We start from the raw sequence: 14,757 nt of genomic DNA, 5'->3' as shown, positions 1-14,757 counted from the left end.
CCTTGTATACCCCAGCCAAGGACTGAGAGCATTATCCTGGGGACAACTGGGAGCCCCTGGCAGTGTTTTAATCACGGAAGGGAGAAGACTGGTGTTTTTCCTTTGGATCGGAGACCTCACGGGACGACCATGGGGAAGCCAGGTGAGTGAAGGAGAGCAGGGCAAGACCGGAGGCAGGAAGATGGGTCCAGAGGCTCTCTGGCATCTGAGGGCACCGGGACCAGAACCGGAACAGACACGGTGAGAGTGGGCCTGCGCTCGAAGGTGTGGATTTGCGAGTTCTTTTGGAAGTAGCATCAGGGGAGACCAACTGAAAACGGGGGAGGACGGTGAAAGAAGAACGAAGAAGCACAGCAAGGACCGAACCGCGTCAGACACACTGGCTCCGCCCACTGGCCCTGCAAAGTTCCTCCTGCCTTGGAGGTCTCCAGGCCCAAAGGCAAGGAATCCACAAAACCCGCTGAACTTAGATACGTGTTTCACATTAGGGACATATCCTGTAACAAATGAAACCAGCGAGGGTTCTGGGCTCTCCGGGAAGAGCGCAGGAAGGCCCGGAATTCATCCAGAGCAGGAAAATGCTCCCCACTCCAGTCAGCGGGATAGCTATCTGTTGATTCAATCGTCCAGACTGTGGTAAGCTCTGGAGACGCGGTCAGGAAGCAGGTCTGGTCCCTGCCGTGGACCTGTGCATAGAAAAGCACACCAGATCCGTATCTAGAGGTGAGCAAAGGGTTTGGGGATTTATCTGCACGGGCTGAGAGCATCACAGAGGCGGTGGAGTTGGATTCCCCATGTCTATCTCAAAGGAGCATGCATTTTCCAGAGAAGAAAATGAACTCATGAACATACCGTTCCCCCGAAATAATGCTTGCTAAAACAATTAAAAATATTTGTAAAAGATCCAAAATATTGAGAGGAACTCAGATCCTAGAGTGACTACAAGAAAGCCCGATTCTGCTCATTGATTCATGAAAAAAGTATTTGTCGAGCACTTACTAGGTGCCCAGCACTTACTAGTGTAGGTTTCACTTCTGTCCGGAAGCGTCCTCAAATGTACTGAGTGGCAATTAGGTGACACAGCCTGTTCTAGCTACTGGAGATTCAATATTATATCTCATGCCTGGACTCCTGCAATAGTTACCAATCTTGCGCCTTCTCTTGTTAGTCTACTTTCCATAAGACAGCCAAAAATTTAGATTTAAAAATCTAAATCAGACCCTGCCAGCCTTGGCAACCTCCTCTTCCTGCAGAATTCCTCACCCCCTTACTGACTTCAACTTCTAACTTATTGCCCTTCACGCCCCCCACTCTGTTTTGCTGCCTACATACTCCACTCTAGCCAAGGTGGCGTTCTCTGAAGTTTCTAGAACACACCAAGCACGGACCTGCCCTAGGACCTTTGCATTTACTGTTCTCTCTGCTTGGACCCCCCCTTACCCTAAAGATCCCCAGAAGTCACTTTCTCATTTCATTCAGGTCTCAGATGCTAGCTTCTCAGAGGCTTTCCCCCTCGTCTTCTCTGAAGGTGATCCCAGCCTCCCCACCAGCACTCTCCGGCCCACTGCCATTCCTTTTCTTTACAGCACATATCACTTGCCGAAATCGTCATTGTTTCTGTTTGTCTGCCTACTGGTTTATCATAGACGATAAACCCCATGGTAGCTGGAAACCTGTCCTTCTGGTTCACCTTCCTGCTCATAGTATTTTGGGGGCCTTGACTGGTGCCTGGCAGAGTGGATCAATGCAGCCCCTGAAGGATTAAGTAATATGGGAAAGAGTCACCAGTGAGGGGACTTCAAACTTCCTGGGAAGCTGGCGGGGAGAGAGGTAAATGGTTAAAGCCACTGACCTCAGAAAGCAGTCTGTTTGCTTCCTCCAAAGGAAGAAGAGCATACAGCGTTTGGACAGCAGTCCTGAGGCTGTTTCTAAACACGATTCCTTCTCTGTGCCCTGGCCCCCTCAGTGGCACCTTACCCGACAGTGTGTGGCATAATACAAGCAACATTTAGAGTGCATCTTTCATTTAACAAATCTTAAGCAACACTGCCTGCCAACAGTTTACAAAGGCCTCCGTCCTCACTCACCTGGACTCATGTAATCCTTTTGTGAGGATGCTCCTACAGCTGAAGAAACCGTGTGGCTCAGTTCAATGCCAAGGATCTCTCTGCCAATTACTAATGGAGCCAGAACCAAACCTTGGTCCTCGGGCTGCCAGAGGTCTCCTTCCACCAAGCCTGAAGGAGCGTCCTTTCAGAACCGACCCAGAGAACACATCCCCTGCCAGGGCTGGGTCAAGGCAGTGAGAAGCCCAGGGCAGCCTGAGGGCATACAGCTCCTGCCCCTCCCTATTCCCCAGAGAAAGCCACCTGGGTTTTATCTTTTGGGGTCACCCACAGAGAGAGGGCTGCCATCTCTCTGCCCTGTTGCCTACCTTTCAAGGGGAAGCTGGTGATTAGCTGGCTTTATGTTCCTTTTCCTCGGCTCATTCTCCAGGAGCCTGATTTATTTTAATGCCACTTAATTTCTCTTAATTTTCTAATGTTGAAATGTGGAATTAAATCATATCATTGCCTGAATGGAGAACAAAGGGGCTCTGGCAAGCAGTCAAAGTCATCTCTCTGAGCCACGACTGGGGGCTCTCTTGCACAATCAGCTCTAGGGTGCTCTGGGCCCTCCTGCGACAAGAGGGTGCCAGGGGCAGACTCTGAGGACTGGGGGCAGCTGCACACTCTCCCCACTCCTCTAACAATTCCCCTAGAAGATGACTCCCCCATTAGTTCCTCCTGAGCGGCTGGAAGGCACAGACTCAACATGATTCTTCCAGTCTCATAGGGGAGAGAGAATGCTGGTGTGGCGTGAGGGGAAGCCTCTGGAAAGCTGCTGAGCAGAGGAGTCCCACATAGACTCTCAACAGAGTCTACATGGCTCCAAATACAGCCATCCTGGATAGAAAAGGAAAGGGGGCAGTGCGGGAGCTGAGCCTAGACCAGCTGGAGCATTTGGGGTCTAGAGCACTACTCATTATTCTGCGAATGCTCTGGAGTGTGGTAGCGGGAGGTGACTCCAGAAAGGAGTGCCAGCCTAGGGCCATCAGGGCACTCAACCGGCTCGGGGCACCATGTAGGCCACATGTCCGGAGAGTTGAGTTGGCTGGCCATGCTGCTCTCTAGAAACCCAGTGTGATAACAAACACACCGGGGGCTTCAACTAGCAGCTGGAAGATTCTGAAATGAAAGATACTGTCAGCACTAAAAGTATTCTCAGTAAGAGGCAATCTATAGGGTGTGGAACGAGACTCACAGAATACAGAATTGTCAGGCCAGGGGGATAGCTTAAAAGTCAACGCATCCAACATAACTCTTTCTGATGGATAAGGAGTTCAAGGCACACAGAGCAGAAGTGGGTCTTGCCTGCAGTCGTCAGATAAGAACTAAAACATAAACTTCTGCAGCTCAGTGCTTCTTCTGTTATACCACATTGCCTGCTCCTAGTTTGATTTTTGACTCCACCACTGGCCTCTTTTATGATAAATGGTACAGATCCCCTTTCTTGACCTTGTTTCACCCACCTCAAAAGTGAGGTAGGTTATACATTTATTCACTCCTTCATTTCTCACTGAACACCCACTGTGTCTCAGGCATCATGTGACAGAGAGTGGGAGAGATAAAAAGCACTTGGTCCAAGAGGGGTGGCTAGCCACAAGCAAAAACTACATTTCAGTAAGTCTAAGGGCCTCATGAAAAACAGATACCATGTTATCAAAATTCAGAGGAAGGGACGGCTCTTCAGTGAAGCTCCCGTCAGGAAGAAGCATTTGAGTTGAACACTGAAGAACAGGTAGGATTCTCAGTGAAAGGTAAACCGTGAGCAAAGGCACAGAAGAAGAAAGGAGAAGTTCACTGCAGTGCCCACACTGGACCTGGAAGACGGGACCCTCAATGCGCAGCGGTGAACCAAGCCACGGAGGTGCAGGCAGGTGGGCGGCCCTTCAGGGTTTCCGTGTAGGATGTGTTTAGGAGGGGGACGTTGTACCAGTCTTAACATGAATTGAAGGACCAGGAGGTTGAAGCTGGGAAGATGTTAGAAAGCTAATGTATAGAGCATGACAATAATAGCAACTACTTGTTAGGGGTATGGTAAGGACTGAATGGGAAAATCAATGTAAAGCACTGTGCAACCAAGGAGGAGCTCACAGGTGGTAAAGGCACAAATGTTGGCTGCTCTAACAGCAACTATTACTGTTGTCAGTACGATTTTGTAGGAGGTTATCAAATATACTCAGGTGCTGGTGGTAGGGGCGGAGAAGGTGGGGATGGACTCAATGGACATTAGCAATATTCAGGGATAAGGCAGAGGAGACTAAGAGAAACTTGGGGATTTTGAGCTAGGGTGACTGGAAGTTGGCTGGTGCCATCAACAGAAAGTGGGAAGTCAAGAGAAGTAGCTCCTAAGGACAAAGACGACGTCAGTTTAGTAGAAACTCAGTTCGAGGAGCTGAGGCAACATCTTGTCGGAGATACCGCGCAAGGGTCTGGAAACAAGACACGAGGGATAGAGAGCTACAGCGACAGAGGGGCTTCGGCCACAGCACAAACCACGAGGGAGACTGCCAAGGCGCAGTGGAGAAGGGGACAATGGGAGGAGAGAGACTCCTGGAGAGGAGGTGGAAGGGGGACCACCTGGAGAGCTCAGCGTGGTGGAAGCCAAGAGGGGAAAGTCTTCGGGAGCTAAGAGTCCATCTTATCTGGCGGCGGGGTGGAGATCAGAAATCAGTTATTCCTTTCGGGAGAATGAGAAGTCCTAGGTGGGTGATAGTTGGGCAGAAGGTAGAGAAAAGTGGGAAAGTATGGGGCTAAACAAATGAATGAGTGGTGACAAAACGGAGATAGCTGTTTACTCTAAAAGGTCAAGAGTTGGGTAAAAGCTGCATGGAAAGGGAACGTGAAAGGGTAGGAGCTGGACAAGGGGCTCAGAAGCCCAGGGCTTGCTGAGCATGCTGACAGCTGGAGGGAGGGGCGTCAGGGCTGGAGGAGAAAGCACGCAAGGCGGGATAATGAAGGCAGAGCAGGGCTGGCCCCTGGGCCCTGTGCAGGAGGGGAAGGGAGATCTTTTTTACTCTGAGACCAGGGAAGCACGAGGAACAAAGTGGGGAGACCAGGGTGCAAAGGAAGAATGCTGACCAAGTGCACACTGTTTGGCTTCATTCTCTAGGACGAGCATAGCAGTGCATGACCCTGAGATCCTCTCCTCTCAAGTGATTAGGAAATTACCACGGGGAAGCCAGGGCAGGATTACAGTTTCCAGTCTCACTGCCGGATCCAGGCCCCCACACGACCCAGCGCTCCTGCCATACAACCAGGAAAGCATTATTTGTCATTCCAAGTATCAAAGCAGTAAATTTCATCCAGGATGAAATAGAGCTGTTGCCTTCATAGACGTGATTCTGTATACCATGTCCAAATGCTTGATTCCGGAATTAGCCTTTATTCACTCTCCGTATTATCAAAAACTACACATATACATATAAAAACACCTGTGATTCTTCCTACCTCAATGTCTTGCTCAGTAGTCTCTAGTCTCAGTAGTCTCTTCTCTACCTTCTGCCCAACTATCACCCAACTATCACCCAGTCTCTACTAGATCCAGATATGGATCTAAATCCGTTCTTAACCTTCCAGGCTCCTTCTTGAGATCTTCCCCAGTCCTCAGAGATCTCAAATCTTTGGGGGTTCACCTTGCTCTGCAGCTCAGGAGGCCAGGAGGTGTGTCTTACACCCTCTGGAGCCACTTTTCCTTTTCCCGGAGGCACCCTGTCTACTGTTGGGCTTAGAGCGCCCATTCAAAACACGGACAACCAAACACAAGCCAATCTCATTGAAGAAAATGGTGGAACATCTTCCTAGAAGAGCAGCTCTGGTTGGTACGCTAAAAAAGAAAGAGGAACCCGCACCCCTCCCTCACAGGCCACCCAGAGGATACCCTGGGCTTCTCCCACAGCCTTCCAGCTCCACCCTCCCCCCCCCGCCCCCGCCCCCAGCTTCCAGTCTCAGCATACCTTCTCAAATGCAAACCTGACCGTGCACTTCAGTGCAAACAACCTTCCTAAGCGCCCCCCTGGCAACAGTGAAAATTCTTAGCATGGAGTACAAGCCCTTCAAGGTTTGGCCCCTAGAGTCCTCCGAACTTGCACCCTCTGTCTTCAATCATTGGCCTTATCCACGTTAGGCCTTTGCATGTGGATCCTTTCTGTCCTAACACTTTCTCCCCAGCCCCTCCCTGCTTTCACCAAAGCCAACCCCTACCCATCCTTTCTTTCTGGGATTTGCTCTCCCTAGAAGTCCTCCTGAATTCCCTGTAGAGAGGTGATCTCCCTACATGCTTCCACTGTACCCCAGATTTAGCCTCCACTGAAAGGAATCACTCGCTGATTATCCCTGCTGGAACGAATGGATGTTTATGAGGAAAAGGACCGTCCTATTTTATTTGCCTCTGTACCTAGCAAATGCCTGGCAGAGTAGGCCGTTGTTGAATATTTATTGAATAAATAGCTGATTGAATGAATAAATGAATGCTTTTTCTTTTAGAGTCCAATATATGGCCGAGCCTCACCAAATATTTGAGCCTCTAGGCAAAACAACCAGGCTGAGTGAAAAGAGGGTTACCCTCTCTTCTTACCCGAACTTGGTAGCTTATAGAGAAGCCAAGATGCGGGACACATTCCCCCAAATCTAGATTGTGAGCAGTGACTGGACCATTCAGGCCAAGGAACAATGCCCCCCATCACTACCCAGGGACAATCCGGGCAAATATGCCCAGAGACTGTACAAGGGGCCACCTGGCACAGGGACGGGGCAGGGATGGGGCAGGCATAGGGCACGAGCACACTCCTTCAGCTTCAGGGTTCCAGCCCAGGAAGGAGCCTAAAGGAAGGAGATGTTTTTTTACAGGGTCAGTTTGATAACCCTGTTCTCTCTTCTCCGGCCAGGAAGCCACAGAAGGCAGGACAAGAGATGCCGAAGTAGGGGTCACAGAAGCAGGAGCAGAGAGAGGGAAAACTTGGCCCTCTGAGTTCATTCTTCATCCAGCATTTACTGACTGCCTACTCCATGCCAGGCACAGTGCTAGGCCGTGCGGATACAGCGTGAATAAACAACAGTTGTGTTCTCTCCCTTCCTGCAGCTTACTGTCTAAAGGTGTGACTAGCATTACTCAATCACATAAGTAAATTGAATGTGCATCTTTAAGTTACTTGAAAATAATAGGCTCAGGTTATGAGTGTATAGAGGTTCTGGCCCAGTCAGAGAGGGTATGGAAGGCGTCCTTGAGGAAGTGACCAGTGACCTAAGAGCTGGAGGGAGAATAGGAGTACATTAGACAAGAATGGAGTTGGAGTTTAGGGGTGTTGGAAGAACAATAAAGCATTCCAAGTACAGAAAACTGCATGAATAGCCTTTCCATCTCCATTAAGTTCAAGAACGACTTCAAGTTCAGTTCTGTAGGCTCCATCTGCTTCTTCTCAACCCAATATCCGTATTTTATTTAAAGAAAGGGGCTAGGGAGTGGACGCGTGTGTGGGGACTGCAGATAGGAATTGCAGGTGGCAATGAGAAGCTAGGGTGATCAACCCACACCAAGCACCCTAAGCTCTGGGAGCAACCATCCCCATGTGAGGAACTTCAAGGCATGAAAAGGCACATTCCTCTCCAACTTGCGAGCCCGCTAAAAAGAAGGGCCAGCTGGAGGCCAGCGCCCCTATAGAGTGCACGGATCCCCTATTTCAGGAAGAGCATGGCGCAGCAGCTATATTTGAAAATCGAGGTAAACAAGAGCTCAGCTCAAGTGGATGGGGCACAACAGCTGTGGAAGATTAATCACAGGCGGCTGCAAGTCACTGGGTCGCCAGAGGCCCAGAGGCTTCCCTTTCGGTGCCCCCACCGGTAGGCCGGCTCCGTGCCCATCACGTACCCACAACTCCCTCGATTCGGGGTGTTTCTCGACCACCCTGGAGCTCGGAGCTCGGAGCGTCGCTGCCGGCTGCAGCCTGCCTTTCTGAGAACCCGCCCCGATTTCAACCCTCTGCCCAGGAGACTGAACCAGCAAACGGTCAGGGTTTTTGTCGCCAGAAAAGATGAGTGAGTGAGAGACGGAGGGAGGGAGGGAGAGGGGGAGAGAGAGAGAGAGAGAGAGAGAGAGGCGGGCAGCCGGCGGGTAAATTTATGGCACTGCATTAAAGGCGTTTGTTCTATTTAACCAGCCCCCCGCACTCCCTCCACCGTTAAAAATAAAACTCAATGAATAAAGACGAAAACTGCTTCCCTGCCTCCCCCCCACCCCGCCCCGAGCAAATCGCTTTCTTCATCTCTCCCAGTGGCTCGGGTCCTCGGGGCAGGTCAGGCAGAGTCTGCAGAGCAGAACTAGCCTCCAAATGAGGGCCTCTGGGTGCGTGTGTGCGTGTGTGTGTGCGCGCGCGTGTGTGTGTTGGGGAGGGTGGCGGGGGTGGGTAGTTACACACCTCCCTTCTCTCCACCTGGCCGCGGCCCGCCCAGACCCCCGCGGTCGGGAGGGCCCAGTACCGGAGAAACCCTGCCTCTTCCCGCCCCCTTGGCCGCGGCGGGTCGGTGTGCCGGGGCTGCAGTTCTCGACCCCCGGCGACGGAGTCCCGAGGTTGGGCGCGCGCGTGCGTGCGTGCACGCGGGCGCGCGCCGCGGGGAAACGCGCTACGCTCCTAGCCCCCGACCCCGGCGGGCACTCACAGCCCCGGGAGCACCGCACGCCCCGGCCCCGCCAGCACACAGGCACACAGGCACACAGGCACACATGCAGCCGGTCCGCGCCGCAGCGTTCAGTCTCCCCGGTGCGCACCCGCCGCCCCAGCGCACACACACGCCCCGGCGTCTCGTTCTGCCCCCCCTCCCCGATCCCCCCAGACACTCTGCCACCATGCCCCCCCCAGCTCCGCAGACAAAACGTTCACTTTCCGAGGCACCCTCCCCCCACCTCTTGAGGCACTAAACCCACAGGAAGGCAGTTCGTATGAATGATCTTGAGAAATAACTTAACACCAGCATTCACAAGCTGGAACCCTCCCGGGGGCATCCCAAGCCCCCAGCCTCGGCCGCCCGCTGAGGGGGAAGGGCAGGAGGTTCACCCCATTACTCACCGTTTCCTCCCAGTCTCCCGAGCGGAGTGGCCAAGTGAGGGGGGAGAGGAAGGTGCGCGACGCCCCGCCGCCCGGCTGCTCAGCGGCCGCAGCGGCTCATCGCCCCCGCGGGCTGCCCGCCGGCCGCAGCCGCGTCCGGGGCATGTCAGTCGGCCGCCGCCGCCGCCGCCGCCCGCGGGGCTCGTGGGCTCGCAGCCTTCAGGGGGACGCGCGGGCTGCGGCCAGAGCAGGGGGCCTAGGCAGGAGCGGGGAGACCCTCCCGAGGACCCCCGGAGGAGCCCGGGCCGGGGCGCGGGCTCGGGACTGATCCCGGGGAGGCCCGGAGTCCCGGCCGCCGGCAGCGGGGGGATCCCTGCCGGGAGGGGCAGAAGGGCGGGCGGCCCGGCGCGCCCTGGCGGCTCGGAGGGACCCCGGCTCGCGGCCGCGTCGCCGGGGCTTTCCCGGGGCTGGGCGCGCGCCGGCTCTCCGCCTGGCACGCCGTCACCGCGGGGGACGTGTCGGCCTCGCCGCGCGGAGGGGACGCGCGGAGGGGCTGGTTTCTGGGCGAGCCGCGAGCTTTGCCCATTAAGCTGCAGCAAGAAGCCAAATCAAAAAGCCAATCTCCAAGCCTCCCAACCGAACGTCACCCTATCAGCTGGGAGCCAGGGAGCCGCACCGAATGACAAGCCGCGCATATTTATCCTCGCGCGCCGAGGGGGGATTTTCAGATAGCGTCCCGAGCAGCCTCGGGGAAGTGGACCTGCGCCTCGCGGCCCCCGGGCCCCGGGGGCCCACTGCGGGCGGGAGCCCTCGCCCGCGGCCACCCACCCAATCGCGGGAGCCTGCCGCCCGGCTCCTCCTGGCCGGCGGCGGTCCCGAGACGGCGGCGCGTCCTGACCTGGATTCCGCGGAGTCCGGGGCTCCGGGCGGCGGGCGGGGAGGGCGGCCAGGCGGGCGCGCAGCACCGGCTTTCCTCTTGTCCTCGGGAGACGCCGCCTGCAATTCCGAAATTAAGTCTCCACCAACACATCTGTGGTTTTTAAATATAGCAGGGGACGATTACCCAGGCAGGGTCCACCCAGGCCTAAGGGAGGAGTTGAGGGGGATGGAGGTTGGCAGGGGAGGGAAAATAAAACTCCCTTTTTCCCCTCTTTTTTTCTTCTGTTCTTGGTGCAGGACTCAGTCTGTCATTTTCTCAACCCAAATCAAACAACAGCTTGAGAGAGACGCTTGGGTGAGCGCTGGTATGTTGGCTTTTGGGTTTTTAAGGCTAAAAATAAGAGGGGGCTGCCTCCCAAATTGCTGCTTACTCTGGGCCTGGAGCCTGGAGGAGAGATGGTCTTTTGATGCAGCAGCAGAACTAGGGTTTGGGGCTTGGCTCAGACAAAGTGTACACACGTAGCCTGAAATCAGATGCCTGTAATTTCTTCTATATTTGTCAGGCGTGGTCCTGGAGGCATGAGGGGTGGGCAGGCCTCCCCTAAGAATGAGGTTTCATCTAGTTTATTGATGGCATTAGGCAGATCTAAAATGAGCATGGTGGCTGGCTGGTCCTTTGTAGAGGCACCACTATGGATTCTGGGGCAGAATCACAAGGGTGGGAAGTTGTTCCTCTCAGGCCTCTCTGTTGTCTGAAGCAGGTCTGAGGGGCCAACAAGGAAGAATAATGCTTAGCAAGGATCAGCACCTCCTTAGGGCGGGCAGACTTGCTAATGAATTTGATTGTATTATTTCATGTCATCCTCATAAAACTCTATGAGCTAAGTACAATTACTAACTCCACATTCCTGTTGAGGAAACTGAGCCTTGGAGAAGCTAAAGAACCATCCCAAGGCCACAAGAAGCAGAACCAAGGACCGGAAGAAGGTGGAACCAACTGGAATTTCTCTGATAATCACAACCGTATGTGCAACTTCCAGGATCCCTGAGGGACTGTTCTGGAACCAGGTTTGGTGCGAAGAGACAGGTGGGTGTGGGAATTAGAAAACGTCTGAGCCTGGGATGATGTGAGTTCTTTCCTGATCCCTTGACTCAGTGCTCCTTCAGCAAATCATGTGGTGGTTTCCATCCTGAGTTTGAGTCCTTGAATGTGCTCCTAACTGAGCCTCGTGATCTCAGACCCCTGAACCTTCATGGCCCTTGAGTTCAGTTAAGGTTAGGGCCGAAACACTGAATCTGTAAGATTTCAATAACTTCTAAAGTTTGGGATTTCAGGATATGTCATTGGTGGGACTTTCCTTGTATCTGTTTCCATGGAGACCCACAAGGCTGATTGGTCTATAGTCAAGACCAAGAGATGGCTGGTGGGTGCATAAATTGGTATCACTTTTAGGAAGGGCACTTTGGAAAGATATATCAAATTCCTTAAAAAATATGAACCTGTTTTGACTCAGTAATTTTACAGGTAGAAATTTATTCTATGGCAATAATTAAGAATGTGCTCAAATACTTAGTTACAAAGATAGTCCTGGTAGTGTTTATAATAGCAAAAAATTAGAAACATCTTAATTTTCAAACAGAATTGGTTGAGTAGATTGTGTTACATGACATAATGGTTTATTCTACCACTATAAAAATGCTGGTGCATTATGCACAAACAATGAATCATGGAACACTACATCAAAAACTAGTGATGTAATGTATGGTGATTAACATAACAATAAAAAATTATTTTAAAAAATGCTGGTGCAGCATTCCATGTATTGACATGGAAAGGTTGCGTGATATATTATTGAGAGAGAAGAAAAAACAAAACATAGAATGTGACACTCTGTGTGTGTGTGTGTGTGTGTGTCCTAGTAGCATAAAAACACCAAAATGCTAATGGTAGTTATCTTTGGGTGGTGGGATTCCTAGTGATTTATTTTTCTGTTGAAATCAACTTTATTGAAGCGTAATCTGTATACAATAAAATTCACCTCTTTTTTTAAAGATTTTATTTATTTATTTGACAGAGAGATCTGTTGAAATCAACTTTACTGAGGCATAATTTACATACAATAAAATTCATCTCTTTTTTTTGTTAAAGGTTTTATTTATTTATTTGACACACAGAGAGACAGTGAGAGTAGGAACACAAGCAGGGGGAATGGGAGAGGGAGAAGCAGGCTTCCCGCTGAGCAGGGAGACCGAAGCGGGGCTCGATCCCAGGACCCTGGGATCATGACCTGAGCCGAAGGCAGACACTTAACGACTGAGCCACCCAGGCGCCCCTAAAATTCACCTGTTTTAAGTGTACAGGTTGATGGGTTTTGACAGTAGTACACACAAGCATAACAACCACAATCAAGATACAGAACGTGTACATCTGCCCTCAAAGTTTCCTAGCCCCTTTGCAGTTATCCCTCCTCCCCTCAAGCAACCATTGATCTGCTTTCTGTCACTGTAGATTAGGTTTGCTTTTTCTAGAATTTTCTTCTTTGTGTCTATTTATAGCTCTTGCTATTTCTTCAAGGACCATTACCCATTCACTAAAACAACAACAGTGACAGTACACACAGAATTGGTCTTGTCCTTTTTCTAAGAACTACCCAAAACTGACAGGTGCTTCATCTTCTTCTCACCTGTAGCAGGGTGTGGCCAGGCAGGAAGGTGGGAGGGGAGGGGAGCAGCTCAGCCCATTCAACCACTGCTAGAGGCAGAGTGGCTGGCGGGGGTTATCCGACTTCTGGGCGGGCTGTAAGAACCAGACCCAGTTCTGCATTCTGAGCCTCTGTGTCCTCACCAATAGCGTGGAAGAAAAAATAGTAACAACAGTAGAATCCACTCCTGCGGTTGGTGTGAGGGTTCCCTGAGATTACAGTTTCTGATACAGAGTAATTCTGAAATGTATGTTAATTCGCTCTTTCTCCCCCTTACCCTGCTTGCCTCCCACTGGAAGCTCTGCAACCGTCTCCTCTGAACACTGGACAGAGTCCCACTTTTTTCCCTTCTCTACTACATGCATGCAGGCTTTAAAAACAACAACAACAACAACAGTGATTCTGATGACAGTGTGCCTTCAGTTTCTGCCATTGTTTATTCCCTAATTTCTGGTTGTGGTCGGACTCAAGGAGATCACAGGAGAGCCAGCACGCAGGCTATTTGTTGTCAGCAGCAGGAGCAAGACCCGCAGACTTCGTTTCCAAGTTAGGAGGACACCGAGGCCAGAGAAGTGGGGGGATTAAGCCAATCACAGAGCTCATGCCGCAAGGACCGGTTGGAGTCTGTTACGGGCTGCATTGGGACCCCCTACCCCCAAATGCGTAGGTTGAAATGGTAACCTCCTGTACTTCAGAATGTGAGGGCCAAGAGATAATTGAGTTAGATGAGGTCATTAGGGTGGGCCCTAATCAAATGACTGGTGTTCTTTTTTTTTTTTTTAAGATTTTATTTATTTATTTGAGAGAGAGAGAGAATGAGAGATACAGAGCACGAGAAGGAAGAGGGTCAGAGGGAGAAGCAGACTCCCCGCTGAGCGGGGAGCCCGATGCGGGACTCCAGGATCATGACCTGAGCCGAAGGCAGTCGCTTAACCAACTGAGCCACCCAGGCGCCCATGACTGGTGTTCTTATAAGAAAATGACGAGGACACAGGTAGGCAGCGGGAAGACCATGTGAAGACACACCAAGGAGGCAGCCATCTGCAAGCCAAGGAGAGAGGCTTCAGAAGAAACCAAACCTTCTGACACCTTGATCTTGGACTTCTAGCCTCCAGCCTGTGAGGAAATAAATTTCCATTGCTTGAGCCACCCAGTCTGTGGTATTTTGTTATGGCGGCCAGAGCAGACTCATACAGAATCCGAGCATTCTGGCTGATTCTATGAGGGTTTGCTCTCTTCCAACTTCAAGGAGTTCCTTCAGGTTATTTGGAACCTTGAAACAACCTGGATTTTGGAATTTAACAAAAAGGAAGGAAACCAGGTTTTACTGAAAGCCTGCTGTGACAGGGTGCTGTGCCCTTTTATGTGTGTTACTTCACTCTTTAAGTGTTTGTGGAACACCTTCTATGTGCCAGGCCCAATTCTAAGTGCTGGGGACACAGCTACAGACAATGAGGGTAAAATCCCTGCCTTCATAGAACCTACATTCTAGAGGAAGAGACAGATGATAAACATGAATGAACAAAATACATGGGGCTGTGGAGAAATAATAAAGCAGAGGAGAAGGGTAAGGGGTTGCCAAGGGAGGGAGGGGAAATCCTTAGGCTTTTTAATTGAAGAGAGTTGGGGAGTTTGTCCTGGAAACTTCAATGACAAAGAGGCAGTTGAGTGAGCGCTCAAAGGAGGAGGGAGAGGGAGCCATGCTGATGCTTGAGGGAAGAAGGTTCCAGAACGGCAAACTCCGAGACTCCTAAGCAGGAGTATGCCAGACCTGTTCAGGAAAAATTATGTTATTTAGACCTCAGTCCACGTTGGGAGGTGCATAGCATCCCTTCATCTGAAGAAGAAGAAACCTCAAGTGGGAGAAGTCACTCCCATGAGGTCACCCAGACAAGAGCAGGTAATGCCCTTCTTTCTCCAGAGGCTGGTAGCACAATAGGGCAGATGGGGTGAATATGGAGAGCCCTCCACGTGGTTTCTTCATGGTTTCTTCTTTGTTAGGCCCCATTATTTACCATTACGCCCCAGGGCTGC

This window comes from Eumetopias jubatus, unplaced genomic scaffold (assembly GCF_037043125.1).
Source record: "Eumetopias jubatus isolate StellerSeaLion01/CBP00866 unplaced genomic scaffold, mEumJub1_p1.0 scaffold_7, whole genome shotgun sequence".
In the NCBI taxonomy this organism is placed as follows: domain Eukaryota; kingdom Metazoa; phylum Chordata; class Mammalia; order Carnivora; family Otariidae; genus Eumetopias; species Eumetopias jubatus.
Note: the sequence above shows the minus strand (reverse complement) of the source record.